The sequence below is a fragment of the Mus musculus genome, chromosome 2 (assembly GCF_000001635.26).
Source record: "Mus musculus strain C57BL/6J chromosome 2, GRCm38.p6 C57BL/6J".
Taxonomy (NCBI): Eukaryota; Metazoa; Chordata; class Mammalia; order Rodentia; family Muridae; genus Mus; species Mus musculus.
In genome coordinates, this window is record NC_000068.7 from 166,756,153 (window position 1) to 166,775,667 (window position 19,515).

The following is a 19,515-nucleotide window of genomic DNA, read 5'->3' on the forward strand; positions in this document are numbered from 1 at the left end:
AGCAGAGTTACCATGAAACTGGGGAGTGGGAAAGGCAGAGGTTGCTTAAACACATTTACATCTTAAAATGTTAGAAAAGAAAACTGGAGAGTAAGAAAAAAGTAACATACACACCATGACAACAGTCTTTCTTTTCTAATGACCTCCAATTTTGTGTCTTCTAAAGGCATCCAGACCCTCATTGTAGATTATGTATCATCTCCTCTTTGGCTATGAGGTGTGTCGTTTGTTAACCAGAGACACCAGCGAGTTCAGTTTCCGTGAGCAGTCATTTAATTATTTGGATCCTTGGGTCTCTGGAAGTTGATGACTTCAGCCAACCTACTTTAGCAAAGATGGTCGTGTTAACGACTAGATTCAAGAGGAACCAAGAAGAAAGCCTCTGACTCGTCATCCACAGAGAGATGACAAGTTGAGGAAGAGTGCCCACCAATCAGAGCAGCAACCAGCTCTGGGGCCAACCCCAGGGCAGCCTCACTGTCAATCACGTGTAGCCCCTGGAAGCATTTGCGTCCGCTCAGGTTTGCAGTTGGGGAATTCAACAGCTGGGTATGTACAGTGGTTCACTTCTGTCTTCCCAGAGCTTGGAAGGTATAAAGAAGGTGACGTTAGTATTCTGCTGTGCTTGGGACACAACACATGCAGCAGCCCTCCCCTTCCACAGACACCCAGCTGAGTGGCAGTCTCTGAGTCCCCAGCATAATAGGCTTTCCTGAGCCAGGACCTCTCACCTGGGAAGTGACTTACATCAAAGAGGTATTGGTAACCACACAAGCAGCTCCTACCCGCTACTCCCATCCCACCCCCGCCTCCTGCCCAGGAATCAGAGAGCCTGGCTTCATTTTGTGCTGTGATTCCCTCACACACACCCCAAAAGGTACGAGAACAGACCCCATTTCTGCCAAAGCCTCCAATTCTGCTCTTTAGAGTCTGCTGTGCTGTCTCTGGTGCTGGGGCCTGACAACTCCGGAGCCCCACCATCCGATTGTCTTTCTGTCAGTTTGTCCACAGTGTTAACACTTCTTCTAATGAACTCCTTTCTCCTCAATAATCCATCTTGGAAGAAAAATGAGACGGCTAGGCAGACAGACTCCATCTCTCTTCAGGATTGTAGCATTTAGTGGGGCTAGAGGACTTGCATATATGTATCCATAGGAGCTACCAGGAAGTTACAGCTACTTTTTTGTGGTTTGACTGGGAACAGAGTGAGTTGTTTATGACACCACCGGGGACACATTGTTTCTTCAGATGATATAGACCAGTGAGGCAGGAGTGGAGGAGGGGTGGGATTAAGTGGGGCATGCCAGGGAATTCTTTACGGCTAGGAGCCTATCTCAGTTCCTCATGATTTGAGGCTATTACCCAACACATCTCAGCGTCCCTCTTGAATGCTCATCCTAAACCTTTCAGAAGGCTGAGGCAGGAGGTTTGCTCAAAGTTCCAGGCCAGTCTCAAAGCAAGGAACAAAAAACAGAAGTCAAGGTTCGGGCTGGGGATACAGTTCAGCGCTGGAGCGCTCGCCTTCCCAGAGAGCCTGTAATAACAGCACAGAGCAGGGATGCAGGTTAGGCAGGTTAGCGGAAGGAGAGGGGAGGTGGGGATTTGGAAGCCATTAGCAGGCGACAGGTAAACTAAATCTTGGGAAAAGACCTGACTCAGCAAGAGTGAGGAAGGATAGGAAGACCAGCATAGAGAAGGTGATGGGGGAGGAGCCTGGAGCACTGAGGTAGTGCTCCTCCTTCAGACAGGGAACTGAGGAACAGCAAGTTCAGATGCAGCAGCCCTAGTCACACACACACACACACACACACACACACACACACACACACACACACACACCCCATGCCTTCTCACCCCAGGAGACTGAAGTGAGTCATTAGGGACTCTTCCTTCTTTCTCCACACACCTTTCTGGAAGTAGAAATGGCAGATGGGGCTATGTAATCATATACCTCACCCTGAGGCAGAATACCCTTCACTGGTTGCTATGGAGACTGAGGTTGGAACCCTTTCCTCAGGTGGGCAGAGTGGATGCCACCAAGACCTCTGGAGGCAATGAGTCAGACTGTGGGATCCGCCCTGCACAGGACAAACTGAAACTCGAGGCAACTTGAGAGGTGGCCACAGCCTCCAGGGGGCTTATCTCACCCAGCCATCGCCTCCTGGGAATCAAGAGGAATGGAGCCTGTGTTGTTTTCTCTTTTCTCTCCTCCTGGCTGATTGTCAGCAGGGTCTGCTCAGCAGGGGTGGTAGGTGTGAAGCAGACTGGGAAGTGGGCAGGACCTGGACCCCCCAGCTCGGTTTTTAACATTATCTTGTCTTCAGGCTAAATGGTGAGCACTGCTTAGGGAGCACTCACTGAACAGCTCTGTAATGGGCTAAATACACTTAGGAAGGGCTGGAAAGGAAGGTACTGTCTTTTCTGTAAAGACTCTGAACTCTACAGTGGGGAGATGGCTCAGCAGGGGAAAGTGTGGGGAACGGAGTTTGGATCCTCAGCACCCAGGTAAGTAAATGCCAGATCAATGTGGTGGTCCTCCTGTAATTACAGCACAAGGGAGTTAGAGATTTGACCACTGGGTAAGCTGGCTCAATCCTGATTAGTGAGCTCTGGGTCCAACCAGAGAGCCTGCCTCAGTACATATGGTAAAGGGATCAAGGTTGATACCGGACAGCCACCTCAGGCAACATCTGTGGACACACTCGTGCAAACACACACACAGCACATCAAAAAGGAAGGAAAGTAAGTGGGCATGGCAGTTACAGCATTTTGTTTACACAAATTCTTTTTTTGTTTTTTGGGTTTTTTTTTTTTTTGTTGTTGTTGTTTTTTTCAAGACAGGGTTTCCCTGTGTAGCCCTGGCTCTCCTGGAACTCACTTTGTAGACCAGGCTGGCCTCGAACTCAGAAATCCACCAGCCTCTGCCTCCCAAGTGCTGGGAATAAAGGTGTGTGCCACCACCGCCCAGCTTACACGAATTCTTTACCTAGCTCCCTCACTCAGCTGTAGCTTCCTGGGATCCAGACCAGCTCAGCAACCAGCTCCAGAACCAAGCAGGAAACGGGGGTGAGTGAGCTGGGCATGGCTTATGCTCCTGCTGACCCATGGAGGTGAGAGGACTGTCAATAGTGTGAGGCTAGCCTAGGCTACACACCAGGGAAGGGAAGGGAAGATGGAGAAGAGACCCAATGTCCAAGCCATCTTATTGAGGACTCTCCATCATAGGAAAAACAAAGTTCAAAAGGAATTCTTTGTAAAGTGACAGGAGCCAGGTGTGGTGGTGCCTTTAACCTCAGCACTTGTGGGGTAAGGGGATGGAGCGAGGCAGAGGCAAGATTAAAGTAAAAATATATTCACATAACAAAACTGTGGGTTTTTTTGTTTGGTTGGTTGGTTGGTTGGTTGGAGTTTTTTGGGTTTTTCAAGACAGGGTTTCTCTGTATAGTCCTGGCTGTCCTGGAACTCACTTTGTAGACCAGGCTGGCCTCGAACTCAGAAATCTGCCTGCCTCTGCCTCTCGAGTGCTGAGATTAAAGGCGTGCACCACCACACCTGGCATAACTGTGTTTTTTAAGGAAACAAAAATTCTCACTACACACCTTAATGTTTGTGGTGGGGTCTCTCACTGAATTGGAGCTTGCTGGTTTGCTAGACTGGCTGGTCAGGGTTGGTCAGTGAGCTCCATCTTCCTGTGTCCACCCCTTCCAGCACTGGAATTACAAGCTGGTCCTCAACTCATGGAGATCCACCAGTGCATATGCTTTTGTGCACACACGTGTACATGTGCATGTGTGTGCATGGTGTACATGTGCATGTGTGTGCATCAATGCAGAGGCCAGAGGTCAAAGCCCTGTGTCTCTCTCCCCTGCGGCTCTCTACCTTTGTTGGTGTACTTTCTGGGCTACTTTATTGGGTTCTTACATCCACCACATTTTCAACCCTTATTCTACCCTAATCCCTTCCAAGCACCCAACATTAGGTAGGAAAGCAAGAAGGTTAGAGAGGAAAGAGAGTGTAGACGTCTTCCTGCTGACTAGGAGCATCCAGATCCTTGGGGCAAATCCAATCTTCATGGGCAAAATATCTCCATCTAGCAACCTGTGGGAAGCCACATGTGCCGTTGCTGAGTGGCACTGACTACTGCTGGCCACCACGCATAAGATTGGACAAACAACCAATGTGTACATATGCAGTAAAGTTTTTTGCAAAGACACTGCCTGGCCCAGGCATGATAATGAGGTTCTGTAAGGTACTGAGAGTATAACCAATCAGATGTGAGACATGCAAATGAGGTATGATAATGAGGTTCTGTAAGGTACTGAGAGTATAACCAATCAGATGTGAGACATGCAAATGAGGTATGATAATGAGGTTCTGTAAGGTACTGAGAGAGAGTAGCCAATCAGATGAGGAACATGCAAATGAGGCTTAGTGCATAACCAATCCGGGTGTGAGACACGCCCCTCCTAGGCCTATAAAAGCAGCACCAGTTCTGGGCTCGAAGTCTTTTCGCCTCTACAATCAAGCTTTCCCAATAAACGTGTGCAGAAGGATCCTGTTGCAGCGTTGTTCTTCCTGGCCAGTCGAGCAACCCAGCATGGCAGCAACCCAGCAATAGCAAATGCACCCGCAGAAACTGACAGCAGCAGCCACCACAGGCCCTCTAGGGGCTCTCCCATTTATACCAATCTCCAGAGTCCCAAACATAAACGATCTGCAGCTGGCAAACTCATGCCCCCTCCTAGAACATGGGACAAACATAGGTAGCAGCTGGGGACAATCTGCATGCACACATGTATGCACAAAAGCATATTCCCTATGCACAAAAACATGCAAATGCATACACCATACACACAGATACAAAGTCAATACAGTATGTTGCCTCACAAACGGAGATGTACAGGGCAGGGGACTTCACACATGACTGCACCCAGGGGTCAAAGCTGCACTTCTTCCCTCCTGCTAGTAATGTTGGCCTCATACCCAGAGAGAGTCTCTTTCCTCATGGCTGTTGGTGGCGAGGTCTCTTGGCAGGGACAGCAGATGGAGTCTCTTTCCTCCCCATAGTTTTGGGGGCAGGGCTTGTCCTGGTCACAGCTGGAGCAATGTGGGCATGCACCAACTCCTGGTGGGAGAAGCAGCCAACAAGTGGGTCTGTGTTGTTTTTCTTGCTACCAGAATAAACACAGAAGCTTAGAGGCTGGAGTAGAGCATTTTACATTTAAACAAAGGGGAGCTAAAATAACCTTTGGGGGCTTCCTCCCTTCCTTCTTTCCTTCCTTTCTTCCTCCCTTCCTTCCTTCCTTTCTGTCTATCTTATTTTGATGTGTTTATGTATGTTTGTATTTGCATGTTCACATATGTATAAGTGTGTGTGGTGTGTGTGCGTGTGTGCGTGTGCGTGTTTTGAGGCCCAAGGTTGATTTGGGAGTCATCCTCCATAGCTTTAGGCCTACTCATTGAGAAAGGGTCTCTCAATCAAACACAGAGCTCACTGATTCAGACGGCCTTGCTAGGCAGATTGCTGGGGAATCTCCTTTGCTTTCCATTTCTGATACTGGTGTTCTGGGGACACCGTCACACCTACTGGCATAGTGCTTGGGGTATGAACTCCAGTCCTCTGGCTTGTGCTGCAGGTGCTTTAGCTGCTAAGCCATCTCCTCAGCCCTTGTGCTTTGAGACAAGTCTCATGTAATATAATCTGCCTTGAACTCCCTATGTAGCCCAAGATGGCCTCAAACTCTCAATCTTCCTGCCCGTTTCCAATCATGTCTGCCATACCTGGTTTAGAACTCTTTTAAAGCTCACATCAGACCAACTTCACTGTTCTCCTCTGTACCTTGACTTCCTCTCTGAGCCAAGTGTTTCCTGATGCTTTGAGGGTCCTACCAGAGAAGCCTGAGTGGCCTAGCCTCCTACATTCTGCCCCTCGTCAGTCACTCCCTATAGCCCGTGATTCTCACAGACCCACAAACCACCAGGCAAAACTGGAGCCTTGGTTTCTTCCCTAGTAAAATAGGAAGGTCTCACTCACTCGTCTGACCACATTCCCAGAATTCTCAGGTTTTCTAACAACCATCTTGTTAGAAAAAATCTCCCCATCCACCTTGTCTTCCAGGAAGTGTTAACTGACTTCAGAGGTAGAGATGGACATGCGACCATGCCTGACCAATGAGAGGACACAGCAAGAAGCGTTCTGAATGGCTTGGGTTTGGTTCATGGGAGGCCTGAGCTGGGAGTAAGAGGAAAATAAAAATTCTGGGCCAGGGATGTGTTTAGGGGGTAGAGGGGCTGGATTCATCCCCAACACTGTGTGGACAGGGCATGATGCAGGGGTGGAGGGGTGGGGGTGGGGGACAACATTCAAGGCTATCCTTAGCAGATTTGAGGCTAGCTTGGCCTACATGAGACCATGTCTCAAAATTACAGTAACAACTAAATAAAAGGCCATCTATGGGGTGCTGAAAGGTGATGAAAGGCTTAAGATACATGGAGAGATACACCTGGAGGGTCAGGGTGGGGGGTCAGAGCCAGAGCCAGGGACAAAGAACTCTCAGGACAGCTTTGAGCCCCCTGATTCAGCTGTGCCTAAAACCCACTGGACTTTTGCCTGTCTTAAATTTTTATTACATTTATTTAGATGTGTGCATGCCTACGCACATGCCACAGTGAGTCGGGGGTCAGAGGACAGCTCGGAGAAATCAGCTCTCTCCCTGTGGGTTCCAGGGTTCGAACTTAAGTCGTCAGGCTTGACAGCCAGCTCTTTCCCCTACGGAGCGTTACACTGGCCCTCTGCTCTTTATCTTGGTAGGGTCCCTTCTTTGCCCAAGCCAGTTTGAGGTGGGTTTCAGTCTTCTGGAACAAGAAGAGCCCTGTACAGGACTACAAGGGTTACACGAGATCACGAACTATGAAGACTTTATCCGGAAGCACTCCCCCAAATGGAAGTCATTATTATTAATAGTTTATGATTTCATCTTCCACACGCAGATTCAAATCTGTTTCCACTTTTAGAATGTTTACTTTTGAAAAACAAAATGGTTGGACATTTGTGTGGTTGGGGCTGACTCTCACTTGGTGACAGTGTGGCCATGCAGGTTATTTGAATACTGAATGCTCTGTGATGATGGACTCTGTCTGATGCTTGACTCTGCTCTCATCACTGTCTCCCTCCCTCCCCTCCAACATGGCAAGATGTACAAGGAAATGCCTAAGTGTTAGCTCAGGGCCCACTAGAAGCCTCCTACACTACGAGTGTGTGTGTGTGTGTATATAGATGTGTGTGTTTGTGTGGATGTATGTGTGTATATGGATATGTGTGTGTGTGCTGATGTGGATGTGTGTGTTTATGTGTGTGCGTGTGCAGATATGTATGTGTGTGAGAGAGAATGTGTATGTGCATGTGTATTTGTGTGAGGATGTGTTTGTGTAGGTGTGTGTATGTATGGATGTGTGTTTATGTGAAGATGTGTGTGTGTGTATGTGTGTGTGTATGTGTGTGTGAGGATATGTGTGTGTATATGAGGATGTGTGTGTGTGTTTGTGTATGTGTGTGTGTAAGTGCACAATGCATGTGGAAACCAGTCTGCTTCCTCAGCTGCTCTCCACCTTATTTTTTGAGACAAGGATGTTCACTGAACCTGTAGCTCTCTGATTCAGCTACACTTCGTGTCCAGTGAGCTCTAGGGATGCCCCCGTCTGCCTCCCAAGCACTGGGACTACAGGCATGTGTCACACCCTGCTTCTTTATATGGGCTCTAGAGCTGAAACTCTGGTTCTTGTGCTATACAGCAAGTGTGTTCCTGACTGAGCTGCCTCCTGGCCACCTGGAAGAGTAGGTTTAATATTGTCTCTGGTTCTAGCTCTTGGCTCCTCTGTGTGAATGAATGCATTTACATAGGAACACTGAGCTAGCAACTGCTCCTGTGCCTCCGCTCCTGCTGGTCACGAATCCCTGTTCACTGTGACCTTTGCTGACCCTTGAAGATGCCAGAGTCCTGATCACACAAAGGGGACAGAGCCAAGTACTCACCATGTCCAGCCCCGAGGCCCCTGTTGTCAAAGTCACAGTCACCCAGACACTCTGAGTGGGGATAGTCTGTTTTACTGCCCACTGGCTGGCTGCCCTCATCCATGACGGGACATATGGTCTGCCTTTGTTCAGCCTTTTGAATTTTAAAAACTCTCTCTGTTGCAAATTGAATTCCCATGTGGTGCCCATCTTGGGGTAATAAGGGACGGATTTCCTTTCTCCTTCAAACTTCAGCTTTGAGACTTTCAGGGCACACTGTGACTCTCAGTCTGGAAGTGTTCTCTGCTGTCAGTCTTTGAAAGGAGAAGCCAAGGGCTCGATTGTGTAATGTAGTTGTTCAATAAATTATTTATTTTAACTCTAAGTCTATAAAGGGCTAAAATGGGTTATAAAATATATATATACATAGAAAGAGAGAGAGAGAGAGAGAGAGAGAGAGAGAGAGAGAGAGAGAAGGAAATCAATGTGGGAGAAGTTAAAATAGGCAAGTTAGGAGGTACTGTGTTCAGCTGTTGCTAAGAGAGTCCAGAAGTCACACTCAACATCACAGATGTGCACTTTTCTCTTGCATAAATTAAATCTACAGGGAGGAAGCCCACAGTGCCACAAAGCTGAGGGCATGGTTAAGTCCTTCCATTATTCTGAGAAGGTGATATCCACCATTGAAGTTTACCTCATATTCTACAGATGCTCAAATGCTCAAACGCACCTGCTTTTCAGGCAGCAAAACAAACAAACAAACAAAAAAACAAAAAAAAACAAAAAACAAACAAACAAAAACAACAACAACAATAAAACCAAAAACCAAATCCCTTACCATACTGATTTTTAAAGGACCTTCTTGAGTGCTTTAGCCCCAAACTTCCATGTATGCGTGTACATATAACTGATCAGAATACAGTCTTAACTGCAAACGGGGAAAGCTGAGATGAAGCTGGGATCTCAGCAGGCTCACCAAACTGTCTACCTAGGGACCTGTAAGGTACCTAACTGCCAAGGACCGATTGCAAAATTAGATGTGAGTGTGTGTGTGTGTGTGTGTGTGTGTGAGAGAGAGAGAGAGAGAGAGAGAGAGAGAGAGAGAGAGAGAGAGAGAGAGAGAGAGAGAATCCATTACTCAAGGGAGATAGATGTATCCTTTCCCCTGATAGCAGGTGTTGGGAAGGAAACTGCCCTCAAGGCTGACCGAGGAAGACATGGCACCACTGAGCGACATTCACGCAGCATGCCTGCAATTACAGGATGATGCTCTGCTGAGATTTACTTCAAAAACTCAGCTTGAGGAAGTGGGCATGGTTGTAGCTAGAGCAGATGGGCAGTGGCGGCCACTAGACTGAGTGAAGGGGATGGGCTCGCCTTGCCCTTGCCTTAATTTTGCGGTATATTGAATTTTTTCTTTACAATAAAAAAGTTCAACCGTGCACTCATTTCTTTGCTTTAAAATGTTCCTTTTCATAAAGCCTGCTTTGAGTTCAACTGACAGGCAGTTTCTGTCGTAATTACGCCCTCATATTTTAGGCCTTTTTAAAAAATCTGCTTTTCTTATTTATTGATGTATTTTTAACTTTTATCTTGAGATACCACACATACCATTAAGTTCACCCTTTCAAAGGGAACCACCCAATAGCTCCTCGCCGTTTTGCCACTGTCTCCACAACTCAATTTTAGAACACTCCTATAGCCTGTATGCCCGCTCCCAGGAGCTCTCTGTCCTTCACACTTCCCCACACTCAGCTGGGCGCCTCTCCGACCACCCCCTCGCCACCCCCCGCCCCCCACCCCCGTGCCCCTTGCCCCTTGCCTCGCCTCAACCCACCTGAGCATCTTTCTCTCTGTAGAATCACCGCCTTTTGCTGCCGCTTCCTTCCTTAACATAATGACTTCAGAGTATTGCCTTCCAGCTTGGGTCAGTGCCTCCTGTCTCCCACGCCTAAGTGGTTCGTGTCACCCATGTTTTTACTGTTTAGCTGGCTGGCAGGTAATAGGTGTGTGGGTGGTTTCTAACTGTGGCTACAGTGAGTAGTAACATCACAAACCATCACTGGCAAGTTTCCTCTGTGTGTGTGTGGGGGGGGTGGGGGGTGGGGACAGGGTCTGTGATAGGGCAGAGCTTGACCGCTTGGTGTGTGTGTTCTTTTAAAACAGAGTCTCTCCATGTAGTCCTAGTTATTTATCCTGAACTCACTCTGTAGACCAGGCTAGCCCTGAGCTCTCAGAGATCATCAGGCTCTGCCTCTGAGTGCTAGGATTAAAGGCCTGAGCTGCCACCCACAGCTTTGTTCTTGGTTTGTTTGTTTGTTTTTGGTTTTGTTTGTTTTGTTTTTGACACAGGGTTTCTCTGTGTAGCCCTGACTGTCCTGGAACTCACTCTGTAGACCAGGCTAGCCTCGAACTCAGAAATCCGCCTGCCTCTGCCTCCTGCTTGCTGGAATTAAAGGCGTGCGCCACCATTGCCTGGCTTGTTGGGTTTTTTTTTTTAAAGTGCACAACTTCAGCCATCTGGCAGTGGTGCACGCCTTTGATCCCAGCCCTCAGCAGAGGCAGGCGGGTTTCTGAGTTTGAGGACAGCCTGGTCTACAGAGCCAGTTCCAGGGCAGCCAGACCTACACAGAGAAACCCTGTCTCAAAAAAAAAAAAAAAAAAAAAAAAACCAACCAAACAAAAAGACCAACTGCACAGCTTCTCCTCTGAACATTTGCTCTGTGTATAAATCCCACAGGTCTCTACTCGGGAGCCAAATGTTCTCAAAAGTCCCCGCTGGGTTTTTTGTTTGTTTGTTCGTTCATTATAAAGCCTCCTTGGATGCTGGGATTTCCTATAAGCCGGCTGTGAGACATTCCTACGCACAGAGATTGTGAGCAGCCAGATGTGGAATGACCACATCAATTATCACCCAAAGATCTGGGTGTTTTCCATTGATAATTTTGCCGGAACAGCAAGAGTGAAGCCCAGCTGCCCTGGTTTCAAGCCTGGACAATAGGTCTCTGTAGTCAGCCTTCCCCAGCTGGACCCTCAGGTCCATCCCACCAGTTGGTCATCTTTGAGAAAATCATCCAATCTCTCTGTACCTTTGTTATCTCATCTATGCGATGGAGATGGGGCTGGAGAGATGGTTCAGCCACTAGGAGTACTCACTGCTCTTACAGAGGACCTGAGTTCTGTTCCCAGCACTGACATGGGGCAGCTCACAAATGCCTGTCACTCTAGTTCCAGCGAATCTGTTGCCCTCTTTTGGTCTCCACAGAGACCTGTACTCATGGGACACACAAGACAAACACACATACAGGCATAAGTTAAAATAAATGAATAAAATGGAATTCATTATAGTAATACTTCCCGTTCCGTCTCAGATGCACACACACACACACTCACAGGCTCATGTGTTTGAATACTTGGTCCTGAGCTGGTGGCACTGTTTTGGGAGGTTGCAGGACCTTTTGGCATAAGAACTGGGCTATATGGTTAGAAGCTGAGGATTATAGGCTGACCCTGCTTCTGGTCTAGCTTAAGTAAAAACCTAACACAGCATGCTCCTGTGACCGTAGGTGGAGCCACGGAGATCACAGTAAGCCTCGCCTCCTTCAGGTTGTCCGTGGGTGGGGCCACAGGGCTCAGAGTAAGCCTCACCTCCCTCGTGGTTGGGCATTCAGTCCACTGCAGTGACTTGGTGCGCCTCCCGGTGGGATTTCAGGGGAGCGAATAACACAGAAGAAGATGAGCAGGGGGCTGGAGGGGAGCTCACTGGTGGTGCACTGGTGCCGCACCCACAATGCCTGGCTTTGGTTCCCTGAAAATATGACAGAATAAAACTCAGACATCACGGTCAGGAGCCTGACTTTATCCATCTTCATCATGGCTGCCATAGCCCATCAGTGTCCAGTGAATACAGCTCGTAGAGGGGCGTGGTATCGAGGCAGTGTTGGTTCTCCAGGCCCTGAAGCGCTAGCTCTGTCACCTCACATGTGCATGGTAAACATTTCTAGAAGAAATACTTACCAATTAAGGGATGTGTGAGCGGGAAGGAAGTCGTGAGTGTGGGAAGGCCTTTGTAATGGGATGACATTTGACAACACTGAGTGCTGCCAGGGCGGTGGAGACACTGGAATGCCCTTCCTTGCAGGTGGGATACAGAACCTTGAAGCCACTGAAGGAACCCCTTTGGAAGCTTCTTTTTTTTTTTTTTTTTTTTTTTTTTTGGCTTTTCAACACAGGGTTTCTCTGGGTAACCTTGGGTGACCTAGAACTCAATCTGTAGACCAAGCTGGACCCCAAACTCACAGAGTTCTTTCTGCCTGCCTCTGCTTCCCAAGTGCTCGGATTAAAGGTCTAGCTTCGGGAAGCTTCTTATAAAATGATACATACCTGTACCATCCATTCAGCCAACAATTATCTTCTTTGACTTGATATTTACCACCCCTTTCCCAAAAAACGAGAGAGCCAGGCAGGATAGAGGATGCTGAGGCAGAGAGATAAATTCGTGTGGCCACTCACACTCACACTCACAGTGGTGACTTGCCATTATACATTTGTTGGAACTCATCGAAGGCACGACCCCAATGCCCACTTTGGCAGTGTGCACACTAAAATTGGGACAATTTGGACTAGAGTCACATGCTCCCTGTGCAAGGATGGCAGGGACATCTAGGAAGCTGTCCACATCCTTTAAAAAATATTTATTTATTTATCTTGCTTTATGTTTCTGGGTGCTGTGCCTTCATGCATGTCTGTGCACCACATGTATGCAGAGCCTGAGGACACCAGAAGACAATGTCAGATAGTGAGGAATTGGAGTGTCAGGAGGTTGCGAGCCACAATATCAGTGCTGGGAATTGAACCCAGGTCCTCTGGAACAGCAGCCAGTGCTCTTCACAGCTACGCCATCTCTCCACCCCCCTCACCCCCCACCCCTGCACTCCTCCCCACCCCACCCTGCCCACATTGTAACAAAAGAATACAGTGTGCAAAATGGCCCTGCACCTGCACATGGCCTTTCGGAGACTACATTGTATCATTGTGGAACCCTCCTGGTGCCATGGGTCTCCCTGAGGCTCAGACTTCAGCAGTGGAGCGGCACTTCCTGTGTAATCTTCTGTACTGACTGCTCCGGCTTGCTATGAGCCCTGAGAAAATCAGCTACTGAAAGTGTGGGTGTTGGATGAAGTTCCAGAAGCCTCCAGAGTCCGGCCAGGTGTGGGGCAGGGTTTCTGCTTGGCCCTGCCTCCAGACACTGGTCATCCCAAGACAGGGCCTCTCACTTCCTTACCTCTGAACCTAAGCCAGTTGCTCAATACAAGAGAAGCCGGTTTCACCCCAGACTCAGGACCTGTCTTTTTGAACCAACAGCCCCCACCTAGCCGCTGTTTATCGGGATCTGCCCGCAGACGCATGTATTGAAATGGCTGTGTGTCCTACAGCCTGTCTCCTCAGGCCTTGCCATGAAACTTTCCAGGAAGCTAGGCCCAGATGAGACAATCCTCAAAGGGACAAACAGACTTCAGGCTAGGATTGTGAGCCAGACCCATGTGCTGACCCATTGACTGTGCCCCAGGCTTTGCTGGACCACACAATGGTTTGTGCACATTTAGACAGGTAAAGGCTAGAGATGAGAGCCACATCTTTTAAACACAGAACTTTTCAGAAGACCATGGAAGAGCTATTTTCAGGTCATTTTATAGGCGAGGGAACTGAGGCCCAGACAGGCTAAACGAGCAACCCAAAAGTTTTTCAGCTAATGAATGTCAGGGCCAGGTTGTAACCCAAGACCCATGCAGCTGATTATTGCATTGTTCTTCCTCCCTGTGCACAGCACCCTTCAGTTTACAAAATCCATTAGGTATGGAGCATCCCACTGTGAGGCCAAACATGGATGCCAGGTACCTCTGAGTAGACAAGAAATGAGATGTGGCTGAAAGCCAGATGTGGCAACACTCACCTGTAATCAGCTCTCGGAGATGGGAACAGGACAACCAAGAGGGTCAGTGTCACCATTGTCTACACCGTGAGTTAAATGCCAGATTGGACCTTATCAGACTTTTCAAAAACAAACAAACAAACAAACAAACAACAAACAAACAAACAAAAACGGAAGCATTGGTGACAGATATAGCAGGAACCACCATTCCTGAAGTACATCAAAGAAGAAATAGGAGCTAGAAAAACAGAGAGAAAGCAGGTGACTTATCCAAAGTCACATGACAGACAGCATAGGCTCTAGAGCACATGTCCTGAGTTCAGGTCCCAGCTCCATTACTGATCGCCTGTATGACCTTTGGAATGTTAGCCCTTTTATGTCTCCATTATCCCATCTTTGAGTTCTTCTGAGAGGCAGGACACCATGTGGAAAACATTCTACAGTCTTGATTTAAAATGTTATTAGTGTTTTCCTCGGTGTATCATTGCACCCATTTCAATCCCCACGGTATGCACGGCTTCACAAAGATCATCTATCCTGGAGTTGTTGACAGGTCCTCACAGTTTGTACCAATTCCTCAACCAGGCCTTTGCACGCAGAAAGCTCAGCACACAGTCTCACTGTTGCTGCAGTCTGATGCTAACTCTGTGCTGATGACTGTCGTTAGGAATCATCTTAATAGGGCCGGGCCGGGGCGTAGCTCAGTGGATAGACTGCTTTGCCTAGCATGCATAAAGAAAGCTTTAGTTCAGTCCACACACCTCATAAAACCAGGTACAGTGGCACGCATCTGCGGTATCCCAACAAGTGGTGATAGAAAGCGGGAGGAAGGGCTGGAGAGATGGCTCGGTAGTTAAGAGCACTGACTGCTCTTCTGAAGGTACTGAGTTCAAATCCTAGCAACCACATGGTGACTCACTCGGAATGAGATCTGACGCCCTCTTCTGGTGCATCTGAAGACAGCTACAGTGTACTTATGTATAATAATAAATCTTTGAAAGAAAGAAAGAAAGAAAGAAAGAAAGAAAGAAAGAAAGAAAGAAAGAAAGAAAGAGGATGGGGATCAGGGCCAACCTTAGCTACTTAGTGATATCGAGCCCAGGCTAGGCCATATCAAATATTGTCTTAAAAGCAGGGGTGGTGGTGGTGGGGGCTTTATAAATAGGGCTGGGGAAGTGGCTCAGTGGCAGAGCACCAGGCTCTATCCATAGCTGCTTCCTCAAAAAGTTTTATAAAGACGTCCCATACAGCAATCAGAAACCCAGAAAACTACATCACAAAGTGACAGGACTGGAGAAATATTCAGCATCTTATACAGACAGAGGATTAGTGCCCCAAACATATAAGGAACTAACTGCAGACTTTTTTGAAGGGAGATGGAGGTGGGATTGAATAAAGAGCCTGGTGCATTCTGGGCCAGCGTTCTGCCACTGGGTTGGAAGCCATAGCTTCGGGTTCGGGTTACAAAAACCCAAAGTGCCGGAGGATAGGGCAGGATGTGAAGAGAGAGCCAGGCAGCTCCCAGAGAGGACAAGCAGATGGCTGAGAGCACACGAGATGCCTCAGCCTCGAAGGTTGCGAAATCCAAACTGCGGAAGTTTCTGTTAGCACGCGCCAGTGACAAGCAGGAAACAAAATCATAGGCTCCAGCAAGCTGACACCATCGTTTGGAGGGAAATTTTCAGTTTTATGAAATTAAAATTATACTTCCATTCAGTTGTAATATTCCCTCCCCCACCTCACCTTCCCTTCCTTGCCTCCTTTAAAAAAAAAAAAACTTTGGGGGTCTACTTTTTTCATATGGGTGTTTTGCCTGCACATATATATCTTTGTGTATCTGATACTTGTGAAGGTAGGAAGAAGGTGTCTGATCTCTTGGGACTGAAGTTACATTTTCAAGCCACCATTTGTTGGGGACTGAACCCAGGTCTTCTGGAAGAGCAGCCAGTGCTCTTAGCTACTGAGACACCTCTCCAGCCCTGCCTCTTTTTTTTTTTTTTTTTTTTTTTTTTTTGATTTTTCAAGACAGGGTTTCTCTGTATAGCTCTGGCTATCCTGGAATTCACTTTGTAGACCAGGCTGGCCTCGACCTCAGAAATCCGCCTGCCTCTGCTTCCTGAGTGCTGGGATCAAAGGCGTGCGCCACCACGCCCGGCTCAGCCCTGCCTCTTTTTAAAGACAGTATCTCAGCCAAGCGTGGTAGCACACATTTTTAGTCCCAGCATTCGGGAGGCAGAGGCAGGCAGATCTCTAAAAGATCTGGTCTACATATGGAGTTCTAAGCCTGCCAAGGCTATGTAGTCAGACCCTGTCTCAAAACAAAAACAAATACAAAAACAAAACCCACCAAACAAGCAAACAAGCAGTGTCTCGTGTATCTCAGGTTGATCTCTGACTTGCAATGTAGCCAAGACTGTATTCAAATACCTGGCCCTCTTTTGGGTTATTTCACCTCCTGTCATCCAGGGAAACATACCGACTTGTGCCCTGCTTTTAGTGACTTTGTGATGGCCATAAACCAAAGACACTCTAGACACTCCCAAGGAACGAACTGATGGATAAGCTACAGTATAGCAAGTCATAAAGTACAAACAGCCAGAATGCTTTTGTGGGTTTTTTTTATGGTAAATCTGCACTAGGAATTTGGACCAGAGAGGGGAAAGGCCAATTGTAATGAAGGCCACTGTGCTGCCATAAACAGTTTACCATTAAAGCTGGCTGACCAACAGCTCCAGGGTCCCTCTGCGTGAACTCTTTGAGACTCACTCTGGGTGGCACCGTGCCCCAGGCTGGGGGAGGAATGACTTTGAGACGCTTAGCTCCGATTCTACTACCAACTCTGTTCTGCACAGACTGGGTAGCCATCCTGGAACTGCCACCCTCACATCCCCTGGGAGGGAAGCAAGCACAGCCACCCCTGAGGACCTGAGCAGAACAGGCCTGCCAGGTAAGATTTTGTTCCCTTCCTACAGTCTATGAAGGCAGCATGCTGTTCCCATTGCTCTGGAGCTGAGCTAGAAATCTCTCAAGCTTCCCTGCCCTCCAGGAGAAGGTAAGCATCTTTCTCATGGATGCCAGGTCCTGCACTGCCAGACAGCAAGGCCTCTCCCTCTTCGGTACCCACAAGCTGCCCCTCAGAGGCAAGTCATCCCTTAATGCAGAGACGGGCAGCTCCTCTAACCTCCCTCAACTGCAATCACAGCCTCTTTCAGCAGGAATCCCTTTCTCCTAAACAGTCCCAGAGTCTCAACCTGAGCTGGTCTAGGATGCGAGTCTTGTTATTGTCCTACGATCAGTAAAGGACATGGGGCCGGCCATTTTTTCTGTATCTTCTGGATGTATTTCAGAGATGGGAAGGTTTCTGGAAGGTGGGATAGCCTGCAGTCTCCTGCAGTGTCACACAGCCCTGGGTTTGAGTTCTAACTTCAGCACCCCTCTGCTGTGTGGCTGTGGGAATTCACTCTCCCTCTCTGAGCCTTGACCTGTCTCCACCTCTGCAGACCCTTGCAGGGGCGTTGCAGCGATGGTGGGATGCTGTGGAATTGCACTCAGCTCCCTGCTGAGGGCCTGGCGTGAGGAGGGATCCTCCGAGCCGGCCATCCTAGAAACAGAAAGAAAGCCTTCCCAGAAGAAATCAGTGGGAATTGAAAGGGACTTGAAGAGAAGAGGAAGGAACAAGTGTGGTCAGTGACAGCTGTGACCGGGGAGAGGGACTCTCTCCAGGGAGGGGGACTGCCTACTGAGGACCATGGTGCCCATGAACAGTGGCGGGGACCGGCCTTAGGAAGAACGTGGTCTGTGACAGCGCATCCTGGGTACCTCACTCCTCTTTAAGTTCTTTGACTTTGGGGCAGGTATGCAAAGCACTCCCCACAGCTGTGTCACTATGGTCACTTTAGAAGCCAGACCGGTCCCTTTCTGGGGCTGTCTGGGGCTGTCCTGGATTGGAGCATCTGGCCACTACATCCATGGTTTCTGTAGACATCAGCAGCACCCTGCCCCCATCCGTAACAACCAAAAGCAGCTCTGGAGGGTGGTTCTTATCCTGCTAAGAACTTGAGCCCAAGGCTTGGAGAGAGATAGGTCAGCAGTTAAGAGCACTGGCTGCTCTTCCAGAGGTCCTGAGTTCAAGTCTCAGCAACTGCATGGTGGCTCTTGTACAACCATCTGTCATGGGATCTGACAGTGTACTCATATTAAAAAACAAAAACAAAATTTAGGCTCTAAATCTAATTAAGCCTCACAGTCAACGTGGGACCATAATGATAGCAATGCTGCTACAGCGCTGCTATGAATGGCAGCCATGAGGACTGGCCGCCTCCTTTGTGGCACATTTACTGAGCATTCACTGTGTGCTAATGGCTGTCGATGCAGTATGCATCAGCTGGTCCAACCCTACAGCCCATCTCGTGTGGGTAATGCCAGCGCCAACACCGACGAATTTAACGTCCTGAGGAGACTCTCTCCAGATTTGATCAGTAGCTCCCCGGGACTTACAGGAGACTGAGAGGAGACAGCTTTGGTGGAAGACCCCCCCCCCCAGTTTTGAGGGTTCTTAGTCAGTAGTAGAAGGAAGTGAGAGAAAGGGGGGATGTGGGTGTTTACCTCTTCTCACCCTGTTAAAAACCTGAGCTCAGGGCTGGAGAGATGACTCAGAGGTTAAGAGCTCTGCTGCTCTCCCAGAGGTCCTGAGTTCAATTCCCAACCCCCACGCCCCCGTGGTGGCTCACAACCATCTATAAGTGAAATCCTATAAGATCCAGTTCCAGCTGGGCGTGGTGGCCCACGCCTTTAATCCCAGCACTCGGGAGGCAGAGGCAGGTGGATTTCTGAGTTCGAGGCCAGCCTGGTCTACAGAGTGAGTTCCAGGACAGCCAGGGCTATACAGAGAAACCCTGTCTTGAAAAACAAACAAACAAAAAAAAAACCCCACAACAACAAGAACAAAAAAAGATCCAGTTCCCTCTTCTGGTGTGCAGATGAACGATGTACATGCAGACAAAACACCCACATACATACATACATACATACATAACTACATACAATCTTTTTTTTAAAGTGGGGGAATAGCTCAGCAGTTAAGAGCCCTGGCTATTCTTCTAGAGGACCCAGGTTCAATTCCCAGCAGCCATATGGCCACATGGCAGCTCACAACCCTCTGTAGCTCCAGTTCCAGGGGATCTGGCACCCTCACACACACATACGTGTGTAGTGAGAATTTGGTTTCTTTTTCTATTTTTTGGTTTTTTGAGACAGGGTTTCTCTGTGTAGCCCTAGCTGTCCTGGAATTCACTCTGTAGACCAGGCTGGCCTCGAACTCAGAAATCTGCCTGCCTCTGCCTCCCGAGTGCTGGGATTAAAGGCGTGTGCCACCACGCCCGGCAGAATTTTGGTTTCTTCAACAGAACAAAACAGAAATATGAATGTACTTTCATCTAAATCCCAGGTGTGGCGCTGCGGGGCTGCTTTGGACTGCCCACAGCCTCGTGCAGGGATGTGATTCTGCCAGCTGCTGATAGTTTCTGTGATTGTGTGACATTTGGGATTCTAGGGACTTTTCAGAGAGTATAAA

General features: G+C 48.3%; 1 long non-coding RNA gene across 1 annotated transcript; it reads right to left on the reverse strand.

The window, feature by feature from the left end:
* Window positions 1-255: 255 nt before the first annotated feature.
* Window positions 256-9,902, reverse strand: Gm31117. Its single transcript, XR_375249.1, has 3 exons — window positions 9,849-9,902; window positions 4,984-5,125; window positions 256-583 (listed from the first exon to the last, which is right to left on the reverse strand). It is a non-coding gene; the product is annotated as a predicted gene, 31117 (long non-coding RNA).
* Between the last annotated feature and the right edge of the window lie 9,613 nt (window positions 9,903-19,515).